This window comes from Dipodomys merriami, unplaced genomic scaffold, assembly GCF_024711535.1.
Source record: "Dipodomys merriami isolate MVZ:Mamm:240054 unplaced genomic scaffold, mDipMer1.0.p SCAF_14, whole genome shotgun sequence".
Lineage (NCBI taxonomy): Eukaryota > Metazoa > Chordata > Mammalia > Rodentia > Heteromyidae > Dipodomys > Dipodomys merriami.
Window position 1 is genome coordinate 21,518,191 of NW_027202715.1, and position 19,470 is coordinate 21,537,660.

A 19,470-nucleotide genomic window follows, 5' to 3' on the forward strand; every position below is an offset into this window, starting at 1 on the left:
ATTTATTGAAAAACAGCGGTGAAATAATGCTCACTGTTGTTCTGATTTTTAAGTATGTGTATTACCAAAGCCATAGGAAAGAGGCAGCTAAATACAGATACTTCATTTTATCCAGACATTTTTTTCTCATTCGAGCTTAAAAAGTATCAAATATTCTCTTTAATGCAATTTTATTGTTTTCTGCCATGTTTTCAGCCTTTCAGAGCTATTCAACTATGTGATATGAATATAGAATATGAATGTAGGATATATCAAGGCAGAGAGATCTATGAATAATTAAGCAGGGATGGTGAATTCATAGAGAGGCTATGAAAATAAAAACTATAATTCCCCCCAATTTAAGAACTGGATGCATGAGGGATAGAGGCATAGAGAGCTAGCCTACCAAGCTTTCTATGAGTACCAAGTTCAGATCCTCGTATTACCAAAAAGACAAAGAAAAAAAAAAGATGGAGACACTGGAAGGAGGGTTGACTGATGCAGCAAGATGGTATATTGGTGAAGAATTCAAGAAGTGCTGGGTGGTTTCTCCAGAGACAGACAATGGAAACAGTGGCCTTATGGAATATATACCACAGCTGTAGTATAACAAAATGCTGGAACAGAAGAATTTCTAATACAAGTAAGATGAAAATATAAAGCCAGGGACCAATGACAAAAAGGGGGATAATGTCATTTATAGGTTTTGTATACCAGAGGTGATCATTAGTTGTCACTCATCAACAACTGTACCAGATTTTATGTCTAGTGTGCATTCAGATTGTCAGTTCTCATGACTTGCTGATTATTAAATGTCTGAATTACCACACCTTCCTACATCAATTGTGAACTCCGTAGTGAAATATGTCTTTGTGGCCTAAATTGCTTATGAGATGCAAGAGGGAGAAATAATTACTGCCTATCTGAGTTAGAATCACACTTAATCTAACAACATAGAGGATTTTTTTGAACTTCTTTAATGTGAAAGCATTGGGAAGGAGATTTCTAATGCAGCTAGCATTTATACTGTAACCTTGAGAGATTCTAGTCTCCAAAATTGAAAAATGAGTGAAAAGGAATGATATACAATTACTAACATCATTTAAGCCTTAAAAGTGCTTTACATCCATTTTGGACATTGTCTCCAAATGTTCCCAGAACTCTGTAAGCTAGAGTAAATAAGACAATCCCAACTGGATTTTTATGAAAATAAAGGTTAAAAAAAAACAAAACAGATGAGATGCTGGTTTCAGAATTATAATTTTTAATGACTCAATTCAGCAATTTATTGTCTGTCTAGTTTTGTTTATTCTTTTAGATGCTCATGTCTCAAAAATTTAAAAACTATATCCATAATAGAGCATAGACAGCAATGGGACAGATAATAAAAGCCACCTATTTACCACAGCTCCTGAAAGTTGACAAGCTTTCATCTAAAACTATATTCTCTGAAATGAAGGTTTACCAAATTATGAAAAGAGATCACACACTTTGTGTAGTGCTTTGAAACTAAAATTTGGTTTCTGCTGATAAAATTGTATTTCCTGTTTATGAGTTTTAGGCAGAAATATTAGCAAATGCTCATTGAAAAAGGCACCTTGGTCAAACAACTCTAATAATAAAAAAAGTTCTTTCTCCTTTTGGAGATCTTGAATTAAAGGCTATTTGAAATTTTAATTTAGTCCAGAGTTTCCTCGTGTCACTTTACCTAAGGAATATTTTTCCTTCATTATATATTACCAAGATATTGTCTTCAGGAATACTTGGGATCACTATTTTTTTACGCAAAATGATGGTAAATTCTTATGCTTTTAAGAATTTGTTTTAAATATTTAATGATTTTAAATGTTCTCTAATCCATATCACTATTGAAAAATAAAAGCTTTAGAATTATGAGCTACTGGGAGACTGTGAATAGATATTACTTAAATCCCTATATTCCCTTAACACATTATAAAGTGATTATATTAGGTTAAGAGTGATATCTGAATTTAGGTCTCTGATATTCCTCTGAATCTTAGACCTAAATAAATTTCTGTTCCAAGGAGCTTTTACTAATACAAAAAGTTTTGTTAAACATAATAGCTCAAAACAACTATTTGTTATTATCTCACTAATCTGTGGGTTTTCTTGGCAGAGCTGGGCAATTCCTGCTTAGGGTTTCTTGTGTGATTCCTCTCAGACACTGGCTGGGGATGGACGCGCTCAAGGCTTGGTTGGACATGCAAAATAGCACAGTTACATGAACAGGCATTTTTAACTGTGAACTAGAAAGGTTGTGGTTTTGAATACAACATCAATACATGGCCTTCATGGGAAGGACATAGCTTCTACTTCACACAGATCGTTTTGGGGTTCTAAGATGATAAGAGCTAGCAAGAGACAGGAACTAAGATCAGCCATCTCCTTCAGGATTGGGCCCAGAGGTGGCAGATGTGGCAGAAAGCCACATCTACTGTATTCTGTTGATGTAGTAGCATAGCCTTCTAGACACAGGGGGTGACAGTAACAACACTCTATCCTCAGTGGAAGGAATAGCTAAGAACCCACAGCCACCGTTAACCTAATATACTTCTTGGTGCTTCATTTACTTTATCTGCAATATGAAGTTTAGACAAAGATAATGTCTAAGGTCTTGCACAAGTTTTTTTTTCCAATTGAGAGACTTTTCATTTCCTATGAGCTAGAGAAACAGCAGAAAATAAGTGTTTTTAAGTTTACATCTTGAACTCATTCTCTTTTTCTCAAGAAGAATAAGAGTTACTGCACTTATTTCCCAGGAAAGTCTTTTTGCTGTTTTTACATTGAGTTGCTTAATGAGAGCAACAGAAGTGCATTGATTATCCTAAAATATTGAAGTAGAAATGTCTCTGACTGAGTCCATGGAAAAAGACTGCCAAATATATTAGTTTCCAAGGGCCTTGTGCCTTCTCCTTATATAGATTGATTTCTCAATTCACCTACCAGTTCCCTACACAGACAAAAAAACATATACTCATCTTATTCCCAAGTGGGGTAATTTGATATCAGGACAGAAAGTCTTAGATTCTAAATGATTCGAAGAAAAGGCTATTTTCAACATATCTAGGTTTTGATAACATAGCTATGTTTGTCAGAGAAATCTGGGAGAAATCAGTGAACTTGTTGAAGTAAGACTTAAATGGGATTAGAGGTCCATTTTTAAAGACCCTATCAGATCATTGCAGATAAACTCTGCAGTGTTATAGGCATCCTTTAAGTAATGGATAACTTGTAACTTTCACAAAAAGATAGTAAGACATGGAACTAAATTGTGTGTGCAATAATTTGGGCTTTGAGATGGAAAGCAGGAGCAGGGTGACTGATAAATTGGAACTGTGCATTCATGTTCTTTGGTGAAGCCATATTTGAAGCTGCCTACCACATTATCATGTAGTTTGTTGTAAAATGATTGTGAATGAAATGATAGTTTAAAAATAACCTAGAGAGTGCCAGTAATAGCAAATGGGTCTTTGTTACGTCTCTTACCTTAGTTATGCATAACTTTACTCACTTTGAGCATGTAAGTTATTCTCTTTTGTGGATTCTACGGAGCTAGAGGGAAAATGATATCTGGGAGTGAGGAGGGTGGCATTTTAAAAAGATCATCTTCACATAGTGATTAACAATGAATGGCAAATATGGCTATTGAATTATGACCCGAAGTACTTGGAGCTCATTTTGATGGTGAGTTAGAGCTCCATTAACTCTGCTGACTTCCACTAATAGTATCTATTGAAAGGGAAGGTAAAAATACAAATTTTATCTTAAACCAGCCCTCCTGGAGTAACACTTTTATTTTTACCTCTATTGTTTTATGGCTCTTATAAGAGCAAAGGCTAAGCAGCCAGCACTTAATAACTCCTCCATTGAAAAATTGGTTGATGTTGAGATGTTGAGTTGAGATGGCAGCATCGAGACATAGGATATATCTAAGCCGTTTAAGCCCAAGGCCTCTGTACGCTCCTACATGTAGGGATTTAAAATAATTTCCCCAATGATATAGGAAATGCTATTGCAATTAATTGGTCCACATTTCCTGCAGAGGATTTTGTGACAACTGAACACTTTAAAGCATTGGTGCCCCATTAGAGATGTGCTTTATAAGTTGTATTACATGTTAACTATCATGAAGGAGAATGCCATTATATTTGATAGATGCACTGCTTATTATATGACTATTATGTAATATGTTTCCCAAACTATCAAATGCCATTATTGTTTTTAATCATAATTGCTGGTCTCAGCAAGTCAGTTCATGCTGAACACTGCCATCCCTAGCTAACCCCATGGATTTCACCATGTTACTTCGCATTAAATGTGACAATAGTAATGATGTAGGCCTGAAGATTATCTGTGAATTAGAGAAATTTCTTTATGTGAAAACCCAGCTTTGTTAGTGCTTTGACTTACTCATCAAAAATTCATCTATCTTGATGTACCTTATTTTAGTATGTTTCATGGGAGCCTTTCATCAAAAAGGAAAAAGTGGGTGGACATTTAATTATAATACTTTCCTACAACCTACAAAGCTGATTGTTCCCACTCACAAAATGGTGAGCCAGATTTAGCAAAACCCTCAGTGCCAAGAGAAGGCTGTAGAGGGATTTCTTGCTGTTTGCAAGAAGTTCTGATTACTGTCAGCTCCACTAATATCTTTGCTTTTTGACAAAACACTGTTCGAGTTTCACACTTTACTTTAATTGATCATCTGTTATCAAATAAGGATATGTTCGATTATAAATAAATACAGCTTTTAAAATACTTTCTTCCTCTTCTCTCCTTTGAAGAGACAACAAAAACTCCTAAACCTATACTTGTACATATATGGAGAGTATTCAGTGAGCATCTTAGCTCCACTCCTCTTTAGGTGGGGGGAAGATATTCTAGCTAAGTCAGAAAAGTGTTTATATAGAAAACAACACACAGTCTAACTGCCACTCCTTGCATAATAAACTGCTTAGCCTTAGCATTTTACTTTCTTTGCAGCTAAAAAGGTATAGCTTAGCTGAGTGCTGGTGGCTCACACCTGTAATTTTAGCATTCAGGAGGCTGAGAACTGAGAATGTTTCAAAGTTAGCTCAGACACGAGTCTCTTGAGGCTCTTACTTCCAATTAACCATTAAAAAGCCAGAAGTAGAGGTGTGACTTAAGTGGTAGAGGACCATAGGTTCTGAGCTCAAGCACACTCACTCTCTCAAACAAATTATCTATCTATCTATCTATCTATCTATCTATCTATCTATCTATCTATCTATCTATCTATCTATCTATCTATCTATCTATCTATCTATCTATCTATCTAAAAGCCTGTCCTGAATACATAGTGAGTTCTTTACAGCGTTTGATTCATTTCTTTACCTGTGTTTCATTCATACTCCTTGGAATGTAGAAATAGCTTAACTACTCAATTATAGAAGGGCAGAAACTTTTCACAGTAAGGTTCCCATGGAAAAGTAGCATTTGAAATTCTTAAGAAGGAGAAAAATATATTGATTTAGAATAGTTTAGGAAGTCAGTGTTAAGGAAGCATTAGTTAACTAGAACCTTGGAGATGAGGCAGAGGTTTGCTTTGAAAAATTAAAATTCCAGTCAGAATAACATCATGAGTAAAGGCTTCCTACATATTCTGGAGTTATGGGAATACAGTAAGAGTGAAATTTAGATATCTACGTTGGCATCTCGTGAGGTGAAATAACAGCTTTAAGTATTCAATTGCCAGGTGAAGGGGTTAGACTTCATCTTTTCAAGCTGGACTCAGTAATGGACTTGGAGTGCTGCAGTAGCTTCTCACCAGGGAAAGGTATTACTGCTAATCATATTTGAGGAGAATCTGCATGAGGAGTATTTTACATCTGGTGATGAACATTTCCAACCTACAATGATGCTAAACTCACAAACAAAGACTGGCATTTAAGAGGTACCATCATTCAAGGAGGAAGAATAATACTTGTTTCAGTGGTAAATTTGGAACAGAAAAGCAAGCTCTCTTCAGGACTTAATGATATTAGATCAATGCTGACTGTTTGAAATAGATTTTTACAATACAATTATACCTGTACTTTTGAATTCTCTAGGTACCTACACAAAAAGGTAGACATAGTAGGTTGAACTCTTCTTAATATATTTGATTAAGTACATTAAACCAAAATGTTACCATTTCAACTTTTAATCATATAAAATTATAGCATATTCTGGAATATTTTATACTTTTCACTCTACCTCAATTTAGGCTAGCAATATTTAAGTACTTAATAGCCACAGGGCTGGAGACTGTGAACTGGACATTGCAGTTGTTCGTGGATGATGAATGGGTTTAGTGTAGAGGTAGGAACATCCTTATTCTTCAATAATTATGCTTTCAGTGCCTATTATGTGTCATATCCTGTGCTGGGGATGCTATTTAGAGTCTTTGTCTTTGCTTCGCTAGCCTGACATGTAGTTAGCACAGCCCTTGATAAATGCTGAGTGAATTAACAAGTAAACAAAGGAAATAGCATGTCCATTAATCCTATAGAAAAACTTCAACGACATGGTTTGTTGAGGATACTGAGAAAAATGGAGATGTACTTAGATTTGAATCCTGGCTTCATGTTCTTTAGGAATGTACTTAGTACCTTTGGAATCTATTCTGTAAGAGAGACAGTAAACTGTAACATGAAGATATGAGTGAGATACAATTGGATAATACATTAATGTAACAAGCGCCGTGTGCAGATAATATTGTTCAGTGAACATGTGTCCTCTTCCTTTCTAATTTGATCTTTTCCCCAAGATCTTATCTGGAAATTGATGGCATGAATCTACACATACCTCTAATAAACATTAAATTTCAAAATGCAGAAGAAAGCTTATACCAGAATCATCAATGGGCTAAAAGTTGGCATGTGCAAAATGTCCTGCTTGATGATATACCTCGAGTTTTGACATATAATTATTTGGTGTATAAAATTTTCCCCAAACTGATATCTTCTGGTTATTATTCTCCATGATGGCCAAGAGTTAGTCAGGAAATATGCTAAGTGACAAATAATGAATACTCCCAAGTCTGGAACCCACTTTTGTTCTAATAGCATACTGACCAGGTAAGTTGTATTTAATCTATTCTCTTTAATTGGTTCACATTTCATTCAATTAAAAAATGTGTAGTCAGTTCCTCCAATATTTTCTGATTATAGGGTCCATAAATATACAGGTCTACCATTTAAATTTTGGTTCCATTTCTTAAAATGTCATTCTATTCTTTTAGTTATATTCTCTCCATAACTGACTTTAAGAAATTTAAACTTTGGAATTCAATTTCATCATCTATAAATGGAAGAGTAAAGATTAAAAGAATCTTTTTCCTGGAATTTAAAGCTCTAGATACCAGAAAAGTTGTTTTGTTTTTATAGAATACATAATTTTATGGTAGATGGAGAAGTCTACTTAACCAGATGTATTGGAAGATGGGTTATTTGATGGCTTTTACAGGAAAAAAAAAACTAAAAATTAAGAGAAATAGAAGGGTAGAAAATGAAGGAAAATAATTATGTCACTGCAATCATAACAGTGCCTTATAATATCAATGATCACAGTGATTGAGAAAATATTGTTATAACCATTTTGTTGATAAGAAAAACCTCATCTAAGATGAATTAAGTGGCCTACAATCACATAGATAATACATAGTAGGGTAGGAGTCAATTAGTTTCTATCAATGCCAGAGACTGAAGAAATAAGATAGCTCTAAAAAAAAATCTAGAAATTAAAGACTAAATTTTTGTCCCTGAGGTTTAATTCTTTGACTGAAAAGAGGAAACTATTTCTGATTATCAGAATGTTGCTTTTAAATGCATCAAACTGCAAAAGTTCCAAGAGTTTATTTCATTCTGTTTTTCTCATTCCACATCTTAACTAGAGAAGCAGAATGCTGGCAGCATTCATTTATGCCTGAGAAATCTTTGTGCATGGAGTAATCCTTTCTTACTCAGAACTGACTGCATAGCTATTGTTTAGTGATTAGCCCAGGATATAAAACATGAGTAAAGCCGGGCATCATTTTCTTTTCTTTTCTTTTTTTTTGGGGGGGGTGTCGGGTCGTGGGGCCTGAACTCTGGGCCTGGGCGCTGTCCCTCAGCTCTTCAGCTCAAGGCTGGTGCTCTACCACTTGAGCCACAGCGCCACTTCCCGATTTTTCTTTTTGCTTATGTGGTGCTGAAGAATCAAACCTAGGGCATGCAAGGCAAGCACTGTACCACTGAGCCACCTTCCCAGCCCGCCGGGCATCATTTTCTAATGAGGAAGTACAGCTAGTCCATTTGTAAGTTGATTGTTGGGAACTTGGAATATATTTTGCCTTTTATATATACTCTTTAGCATCTTTCTTTAGTCTACAAAGACCTATCGTGTTCCTTCCTAAATAGAAGTGAAGATCTGAAGGGACTTTTGTCATTTTGTTTTTCTATCCTAAAATAATGAGTGGTGGACCTACCTATCATGCAGTCTCTTTCAAACTGTGAGTAGTGTATTCATAAGGTAATGACAAAAAATTCAAATGCTTATAGTGGGCTGCCAAGAAGTCAGGACCAAAAGAAAGAGCTCAGCCATGATCCCCAGTCAGTCACTGCCTTGCAGAAGCACAGGCCCAGAGGTCAGATGTTCTCATTTCTTTTCAGCTTTTTTTTTCAGTGCTCAGGATTGGAACTCAGGACCTTGTACTTGCTAGGCCGGCACTCTTCCTCTGAGCTAAATCTTCAACTTTTGTTCCATTTTGCTAGAAGAATCCAGCAACATAAACCTGTACTGTGAAATTTTTTTTAAAATTAGAGAATGTTAAATCAAAAAGTTAAAACCATAATCCTATTACTTGCACTCAGACATAATACGTCCATGAATCATTAGGTTGCAATTTCTGCTCTAGGGTCAAAGTTTGAAAAACAATGCTCTGCAAGATGAATTATGTTTTGGTCAGGGATGTAGATAGCATCTGGTGGATTTTCCTGTTGAACAATATGAAAGTGTCAGAAGAGAGCAGGAATGGAAACCCAGATAAACTTGGATTCAGGCATGGCAACTGATATGCCAAACTTCATTAAAATTAAAGTCTTCTCCACTTTACCAGCTAATGCCAGTAGTATGAGGAAAATAAGCCACATACCAGGTTAAAAAAACACTTTTAAAATGACAATTCTCATAAAGGAAATAATGCAAAAGATACAAAATATACCTAAACCAACAAATAAAAAAGGAGGAGGCAACAATGCTTGATAAGAAATGTACTCATTTCCTTACTCATGTAACTGTAACCCCTCTGTACAGTATTTTCACAATAAAAAACTTACAAAAATTTAATGATGAAATGGAAAAATGGCTGAAAAGACAGTTAATTAAAAGAGATATAAGGTGTCAAATAAGCAGATGAGGAGAAGTTCAGAGAATTGTCAATTATAGAACAATGAAGTGTTACTACATATTTATTAGAATGGCCAAAAAAAAAAAAAACTGAAAGTACCCAATGCTGGCTAGGAAGCAGAGCAGTCAGAATTTCTTTTTGTATTTAAAAAAATTATTGTAAAGGTGATGAGCAGGAGGGTTACAGTTATGTAAGTAAGGTAATGAGTGCATTTCCTTTTAAACACTGTTACCCCTCCCTTAGAAGATTTTTTAATGTTTTTTTATTGTGAAAATACCATACAGAGGGGTTATAATTATATGAGCAAGGTAATAAGCACATTTCTTTGTTTCCCCCCTACCATCCCTGCCCTCCCATTTCCACAACTACATTCCTGCCCCTTCCCCAGCCAAGTTGTAAAGTTTGCTTTCAACATAGAATTTTGTACATCTCATTGTTGCAATGGGTACACCTATATCCCTATTTAAACATTTTTTTCCTTCTCCTCCCCAAATTGTACCAACATCAAATACAGTGCAAACAGGGGTTATTCCGTGGGGGAGGGACATACAAAGCAATAAAATAATCATTGTTTAGCGTTGGTATGAATGAAAATGGTACAGGGACTGTGGAAGAGAGTTTGCAATGCCTTACAAAACTGATATACTCTTAACATAAGCTCTAGCATGCTGGTGTGATGCTTACTAAAAAGAAGCAGAAAACTCACATCCACCTTAAAACGTGCACACAATGCTTATAAAAGCTTCATTCTTAGTTGCCCCAAACCTGTCCATCTAGACCATGGAATATTATTTAACACCGACAATAAATGAGTGGCCACACAATGATACTAAATGCATATTAGTAACTAATCTAGAAAAAAATTATATACTGTAGGGTCCCAACTACATTCTAGAGAAGGCAGAACTATGGAAATAATCAAAAGATTAAAGATTGCCAGATTAACAGAAGTGAAGTGATTAGTAGACAAAGGCAGGTAAACTATTCTGAACAATGCTACAATAGTTAAGTATCTGTGAGGAGTCACAGAACATGTGACAGAAGAAATGAGCTCTTACATGAACTATGGACACTGGGTACTGGTGAAGTATCAATGTTCATTGATTGTAATGAATATATCACTAGAGTGCAGGATGCTGATGAATGGTAGATGATGTTGAGGGAATGAGAAGTATATGAAGATTTTCTACCTTCCTCTGCATTTTGCTCAGAACCCAAAACTGCTCTAAAATATATTTCATTGATTATTTCATGAATTACTATTCATTTAACAAGTCCCAGTTTAAAAAAAAACTGATGGTATAAAAGAAATGCTAAAACATTAAGTCTCATTTAAAAAAAAAACAACTCTTTTAGCCCATAGATAGTGTTGCATTTCTGTAATCCCAGTGATTCGAGATGGAGAATTTTGGTTTGATGCCATCCCAAGATAAAAATTACTGTAAGACAGAAACCCATTTCAACCAATAAGCTGGGTGTTGTGGTGCTCCCTTTCATCCCAGCCACAATGGGACTGTGATTTGGGAAAGTAGGGGGGAAGTGCCAGGTAGTTTATGGAATGTAGTAAAGGCTTTTGGAAAGCAATAAGGACTTGGGTGTAGACCATTTGGTAGTGTGCCTGCATAGTAAGTGCAAGAATCTGAGTTAAAAGTCATAGTACTACCAAAATAGTCTCTTTCTAGTGGACATTTTATTTATTTCTTTTTTTTATTGTCAAGGTGATGTACAGAGGGTTACAGTTACATAGTAAGGTGATAAGTACATTTCTTGTCAAACTTGTTAACCCTTTCCTCATTTTCTCCACTTTCTCTTCCCCCGCTTCCTACCCCAAGTTGTACAGATCATTTCCAAACTGTTGTCGTGTGTATATTGCTGTTGTATTTGTTCCCCCTTAGTCCTTTGTCTCACCATTCTGTTGTTCTCCTTCCTTCCCTAATCCAAAGAAACCTATATAAAATACTAGCGTACCAAAATCAAATACAGTGACAACAGGGGACATACCATAGGAGGAAGAACATACAAAAGAATTTTCATTTATGTCTGATCAACAGTCAATATTATTGCAGAATTTTTGAAAAAGTGCTGTTTAGAAAAAGTGAGATCTTGCCGGGCGCTGGTGGCTCACGCCTGTAATCCTAGCTACTTAGGAGGTTGAGATCTGAGGATCATGGTTCAGAGCCAGCCCGGGCAGGAAAGTCTGTGAAACTCTTATCTCCAATTAACTACCAGAAAGCCGGAAATGGGGCTGTAGCTCAAGTGATAGAATGCTAGCCTTGAGCTGAAGAGCTGAGGGACAGTGCTCAGACTCAGAGTTTAAGTCCCATGACCGACAATAAAGAAAAGAAAAGACAAGAAAAGGTCAGATCTTGTATTAAAGCTCCCCATGGATTCCACTCCCAAGTTATTTGAGCTGTTTCAAAACTTTGGCAAAGTAGCAGGGTATAAAATTAATCCTCAAAAATCAATGGCTTTCCTGTATGCAAATAATGAGAAGAGCACGGCTAAAATCAGGAAAGCAACGCCTTTTGTAATAGCCCCACAAAAAATAAAATACCTAGGAGTTAACTAAAGAAATGAAGGACCTCTATGATGAGAACTTTAAAAACCTGAGAAAGGAAATTAAATTAAAACTAATGAAGTGGAAAAACATCCCATGCTCCTGGATAGGGAAGATTAACATTGTGAAAATGGCAATATTGCCAAAAGCTATCTACAAATTCAGTGTAATACCCATCAATATCCCAACCTCAATCTTCAATGAAATAGAAGAAGCAATCCAAAATTCATATGGGACAATAAAAGACCCCAAATAGCAAAAACAATCCTTAGCAGAAAGAACAGTGCTAGAGGAATAACAATACCAGACTTCAGACTCTACTACAAAGCCATAGTAATCAAAACAGCTTGATACTGGCACAAAAACAGACTTCAGGACCAATGGAATAGAATTGAAAACCCAGAAATGAACCCACAGACCCATAGCCACCTAATCTTCGATAAGGAAGCTAAAAAAAATAGAATGGAAGAAAGATACTCTTTAGTAAATGGTGCTGGCAAATTTGGTTAGACACCAGTAGAAAACTAAAATTAGATCCTTATATATTACCCTGCATCAGAATCAACTCCAAATGGATCAAAGACCTCGAAGTCGAAGCAGACACCCAGAAAACATTGCAGGAAGGAATAGGAGAAACTCTAGGGCTCCTTAGCACAGGCCAAAATTTTCTTAATAAAGACCCAGAAACACAACACATCAAAGAAAGTTTGGACAATTGGGATTGAATGAAACTGCAGAGCTTCTGCATGGCCAAGATATAGCTAGTAAGATCAAAAAAGCCCACGGACTGGGAGAAGATCTTCACTAGACATATAACAGACAAGGGTCTCATATCTAAAATATGCTTAGAAGTCAAAAAATTAAATCCCTCAACAACAAATCCTCAAAGAAACAACTGCCCGATTAATAAGTGGGCTAAAGACTGAAAAAGAGACTTCTTTGAAGAGAAAATAAGAATGGCCAATAGACACATGAAGAAATGTTCTACTTCTCTACCTATAAAAGAAATGAAAATCAAAACAACATTGAAATTCCACCTACTCCAGATTGAATGGTTTTAATTAAGAAATCTAATAACAACAAATGCTGGAGTGAATGTGGCCAAAAGGGAACCCTACTGCACTGTTGGTAGGAGTGTAACCTTGTTCAATCACTTTGGAAAGTAGTATGGAGGTTCCTCAAAAGCTGACACAGAGCTCCTCTATGACCCAGCAATCTCACTTCTGGGCATTTACCCAAATGAATACAAACAAGGCCATACTAAAGCTACCAGCACAACTATGTTTATTGCAGCATTATTCACCATAGCTAAGATATGGAACCAACCCAGATGCCCCTCAGTAGATGAATGGATCAAGAAAATGTGGTATATATACACAATGGAATTCTATGCTTCCATCAGAAAGAATGGCACTTCCCTATTTGTTAGGAAATGGAAAGACTTGAAAAAATCATATTAAGTGAAGTAAGCCAGTCCCAAAGAAATTTAGGATCCATGGTTTTCCTTATTTGCAATAATTAGTATACAGGATAGGATATAAGATAATCTTATCAGATGAGCAGAAAAGCTGTAAAGCTATATATACATGCTCATGTAAGATGATGCTAAGTGAAATGAACCCAAAGATATGGACACAAGAGGTCTGTCTTTGTTCTTATTGTTTTAAGTGTACTATGTGGATTTCCTTTTGTTTCCTTTGTATGTTATTCCCCTATGATATATCCCTATTGTCACTGTACTTGATTTTGGTACCCTGTATCTTATATATACATTTGTCTAATCTGGGGAGGGGAAGGGGAATAACAAAACCCTGAAACAAGGGCACAGGATGACCCATTGCAACAAAGATACCCACAGGACAGTATATTGGAAAAGAACTTTACTATTATGTTGAGGACGAGGGATTGGGGTAGGGAGAAGTGTGGGAGTTTGGGGAGGGCAGGGAAGGGATAGTGGGACAACCAAAAGGGAAGGGGAAACAATGATTGACCAGTAATGTACCTATCGCCTTACTCATGTAACTGTAACCCTTCTGTACAGCATCTTTACAATAAAATAAAATTTAAAAAAATAATAAAAAAAGAAAAAGTGAGATTTTCTCGGGTGTTACATAGATAGGAACTGGAGTTCACATCAGTCAGACAGCAGCATATCAGATACAAAATGCACCCAGGAAAGTATCCATCGGACATGAACACTCAGATGTGCAGGTCTGACTAAGCTCAAACATTTCAACAATTTAAGCAACATCGACAAGGATTGGAGCAGGACCATCAAAGCGAGAGTATCCTTTTTAAATCTTCACATCACTGAAAGTGGCTATGGAATACTTAAATTTAGAGGCACACAAGAAAAGCTGGTATTTTTTTTTTTTTTGGTTTTGTCTTGAGACTTCTAGGAACTCCTAATCTGTAGATTCATAATATATTCCAGTTCCCAACACTCCTTTTGCAGTTAGAGTCTTTCACTTAGTTTTGTCACGAGCTGATGAGCTTTGTTGCAGGAATTGATGGCAGGAGCACACTCAGCAACTTCCTTTAAGAAATGGACTGTCACCATTGATTCTGCTGAGTGGAAGTCTGAAATGTTGTCCGTATAAACATCCCATTTTTAGCCTATGACTTCATGCGTGTGTGTGTGTGTGTGTGTGTGTGTGTGTGTGTGTGTGTGTGTAAATCTATTCATTATCTACTTTATGAATTTCATGGTTATTACAAGCCTTGCTATTAAAAGCAAGTCGAGACTGGCCATTGGCGCTTCAAACCCATAACCCTAGCTACTTAGGAACTTGAGATTTTAGGATTTAGGTTTAAAGCCAGCCAAGGCAGGGAGTTCCGTGAGATTCTTACATTCAATGAATCACCGACAAAACAGGAATTGGAGCCTTGAGAGAAAGAATTAAGAGAGAGTACCTAGTCCCTGAGTTTAAGCTCAGTGCTGGTATGAGTGGAACAATGAATGCAGTCATATAATTCAATGCACATCCTACAAAATTAAGAAAACTGAGGAAAGGGTGGGGTTGGGGTTAGGATGGGGGAAATGATGAAAGGTGACATTGATCAAGGTGTATTATGTTCATAAACTGATTTGTTGAATGGCTGTTCCTTTGTGCACTACTTAAAGATAACAATTAAGCCAGATGAATGAGATAAAGCATGGGGATAACCCAAGATTGGTCTATCTGTCCAATTAGTGCTGTTATTATTATTTTTCCTAGGAATCATAGCAGGCTGTTACATGCTAGTTTTTCACAGTTCCATGACTGTCTGCTTCTGGAATCCTCTTTTCTAAATGTTCCAATATACAAAACCATTTCTCTATGATCAACCCACATGCCATTTCTGAACTTCATGGCCAGTCAAACATTTCAGCAGGGAGCTAATGATTGATTAGACCAGAATGATGGTGGGCAGATAGCTAAATGATGGTGCATGCATATATAACTCAACCTGTGTTCAGCAAATCCACAGATATGGAGGTACCTTCTGAACTTAAAAAACTCTATGATAAAACAGTGAAGAGTATGGCCTGTAGGCAGTTTCATAGGATCTAGAGAAAGCTTAGTCCCCCACAGTATAATGCTTGCACAAAGGCAGATTTAGCAACTTTCCACCTGCCACTAGCTACACCATTTAGTCCCTCCAAACTTCTGGTTCATTTGTTAGTTCATAATTATAGTAATTAAAGAATTTTGTGAAGTTAAAAATAATCAACTTTTTGTTGTTGGTGGTGGTCGTGAGGCTTGAACTCAGGGACTGAAAGCTGTCCCTGATCTTTTTCTCTGAAGGCTAGCACTTTACTACTTTGAGTCACAGTGCCACTTCTGTTTTTCTGGTGGTTAATTCGAGATGAGTTTGCTTTGAACCATGATCCCCAGATCTCAGCCTCCTAAGCAGCTAGGATTACAGCCATGAGCCACTGGGACTCGCAAATCAACTTTTTAAAATACCTGATTGGACAGGAGATAGCCAGAGAGATGGATGGATTTAAACGGTTAGGGCTGTAGCCATACTTTTCATTTTGCAAGAAAGTAGAAGATCATGTTGAACATATAGTTAGCGATAGAAGAGTAAGTTCCATAGTCTTATTGCAAATGTAATAATATTGTTTCTTTATCTTCCTGATCTCATGCCTCACCATGGAAAATCTTGTATATGCTTTCTCTCCAGCAGTGTTATTAGCACCTAGAATAAAGGATCTAAGCAGTGCATATCATTGGCTGCTCCATAGTTAGAACACGTAGTAACTACTTATAATTGTTCACTGGATGATTGGATAAATGCAGACTTTTACAGCATACATTCCTTTTTAAAATTAGGTTTTTATTGAAATAAATTTAACTTTTTATTAATTTTATTAAATTAAATCAACAAACCAGTTGTAATGACAATGCATTTTGGTTGATGTCACTGTTTTAATCATCTCCCATATCCTTTGCAGTTCAACCTCTCCCTCCATTTTCTTAGTTTCATAGAATATGCATTGAATATTATAACTTCATTTTCCTCTCTTCTCTCTTCATTCGTCCATCCCTCTACTTGAACCTCCCCATTCCCCATTCAAGTGTCAGTTTCCTGGTATTCATTTTGTTGGACTGTGAGTTTGTTTTCCTAAGGAATTACACCATTTGAATTTTCTCCTGAAAATACCACATGTTGATTAACACATTTGTGTTCACTTGCACATGACCCTGTCTGTGTTTACTTCTACATTTATAAATTAGTTCTAGCTATAGGAGAGGGATCACTCATTCTTTGTCTCTCTAGGCCTGACATACTAAACTTAACCTTTTTTTCCAGATCCATTCATTTCCTTGCAAATAATTTATTTCATTCTAATTTTATTTTCTTATAAAGATGCTGTACAGGGGGTTCCAGTTATATGAGTAAGGTAATGAGTACATTTCTTGTCAAACATTGTTATCCACTTCTTTGTTTTTCTTCTACTATCTCTTCACCCCAAACTTGTAAAGTTCATTTCCAACAAGTGTCTTGTGAGTATCATTGTTGCAATGGGTCATCCTGTGTCCTTGTTTCAGCATTTTGCTATTCCCCTTCCCCTCCCCTAATGAGATAAATGTAGATAAAAGATGCAGGGAACCAAAATCAAATATGGTAACAACAGGGGATATACCATAGCGGGGAGAACATACAAAAGAAACAAACAAAAATCACATAATACATGAAAAACAATAACAAAGAAAAACCTCTTTTGTCCATATCTTGGGGTTCATTTCATTTAGCATCACCTTGTATGGTCATATGTACATAGCTTTTGAGGTTTTCTGTTCATCTGATAAAATTATCCTAGATATATGCTCATTATTGCAAACAAGGGAAACATGGGACCTGTAATTTTTGGGGTTTGGCTTACTTCACTTACTATGATTTTTTTCCAAGTTTTCATTGCAGCATTATTACTATAGCTAAGATATGGAACCAACCCAGAATGGATAAAGAAAATGTGATATATATATATATATATATATATATATATATATATATGAATTCTATGCTTCCATCAGAAAGAATGACATATTCCATGCATCTTGTATGTTTTTCTAAATGGCAGAGTTAATGTCAGCAGTTAAACTTATTCTCAGGTATTTTTTTTTAATCAAGTATACTGATTTGCCTTAGGAAACTGCAGAATGTAGTTTGGACATAATTTGGACTTGTTACACCCAGTTTAACATATTGTGTACTTCTGAATGTGCCAGACTTGGCAAAGCTCTGTGATGGAGTGTAATATCACATGGTTCAGTGTGAGGAGAGCCTCTGCCCTGGTCCTGGCTGATTCCTTTGGACATGACAGCATAGAGAATAGAGCCACCAAGTGCTGAGAGCCCAGTTGCCTGTGGCCAGATGATTGAGTGTGCAATGAAAAATGAGTCTGGGGTCTTTCGGCTTTCCCAGAGAGTCTGTGTTTTGTGTAGCTAAATGGATTGCTATCAGAAATTCAAGTGGGATATTTCAGAGGTTATTAAACCTCAAACCAACCAATGCATTTGGGTGGGCTGATTCCTGAAATGTTTTATTTCAATTCATTTCTCAGTATAAAGAAACCCTTAGAACCCTAAAGACAGAATATTATACCTTGGCTTTGGGGAGAAAACTGAAATGAACACTTTCATTTATTGGAACATGGAAGAGGCTTAATTATACTGATTATTTTTCCCACATCATTTGGTAAGATTTTATTTTTGAGCTATGGATTAAGTAATTCCCTGTTTTCTGCAAACTTTTTAAAAAATTAAATGAACCAATTAATCAAGTGTTTAATGACATATCCTGAAATAAAGTCAAATATTTAAAGCATAAATGCAAGGCAAATATTTTTTCTTTTTAATCATCTCTAAGTAATCAGTGACCAGTAGATAATACCAGGAGGTGAAGGAAGAGAGCCACCATATTGCAAGACAATTGCCTGTATCTGATAGCTGAGCAGGTAAAGTTGACTCAAGTAGGAATATCACACAAAGTATCAAAAATTTAAGAATATCAATCAAGGAGGCACACACAAGACCATAGAGGATCTTTCATCTTATTTAATATCTTCATGTATATGAGAACCTTGGTAAACATACGATATGAACTCATAGACACTTATCCCTAACATTATCCACTTACACAGAAAGAACTGTGGTGCAAAGGCAATTGTGTGAGGTTACACTGAAGGAATCTCAGCACCACTGAAAACGGATTTGTGTTCTCACAATCCCCAGCTTACAAATGTATTATTATTGGGAATTACTCTTCTTGGACCAACCCTAGATAAACCAGTCTGTGAGACCTCCGTTCACCCTGCTTGGTAGCAAACATGTTTTCCCATAATACACACACAGCACTTTGCCAGTGTCTTCAGATTTTGAATTCTGACTTTTTTGTTGTCTACATTATGCCAGATCTGTTTTCCTGATCTTTGGAATTTGTTTCTGCACTTTCTTCCTTTCTACATAGCTTTTTCCTGTGGTTTCCTATGAGAGCTTCTAATGCCAGCAGTTAGCCCTGATCAGAAGAAATTGCTTCTCCTTCCTACATCTACAAGACAACTTTTGAAACTTTCATGTCTTATTGTGCCTTCTATGATAGCTGTGGCCTCTTAAATGTGCATAATTACCTGAGGGTTTTAAAAACAACTTTGTCGAAGGGTTTGCTAAAAAAATACCCTACTTCCACAGCCAGGGTATGACCAATGAATTGGCAGTTCTTACAAGCCCACAGGTAAGGTGGATGCTATGAATTGTATTTTGAGAGCAGAAGTACAGGGCAGTCTGGGTGGTAAGCTTCTCCAGCATGGGTTTCTGTGTTTATATTCCCAGAACTTTCTTGTTCTAGACAATGTTCAATAAATGAAGGGTCCTATCAAAGGTAAATATAATTGCATCATGCTTATGTTCTAACTTGGGAAGCCCTTGGAATCATAATTTTGTAATGACAGAGGTGAATCAATTGCCAAAGGTGCTTCTGTTTGCATTTTTGAGGATACCATATCTGAGAAGGAATGAACATTTTAGGCTGA

At 36.2% G+C, this 19,470-nt stretch overlaps 1 protein-coding gene across 2 annotated transcripts in view; it reads left to right on the forward strand.

The window, feature by feature from the left end:
* Ctnna3 (catenin alpha 3) overlaps positions 1 to 19,470 on the forward strand; it is a 1,374,363-nt gene that overhangs the window by 752,080 nt on the left and 602,813 nt on the right. The gene's annotated exons all lie outside the window — the stretch shown is intronic.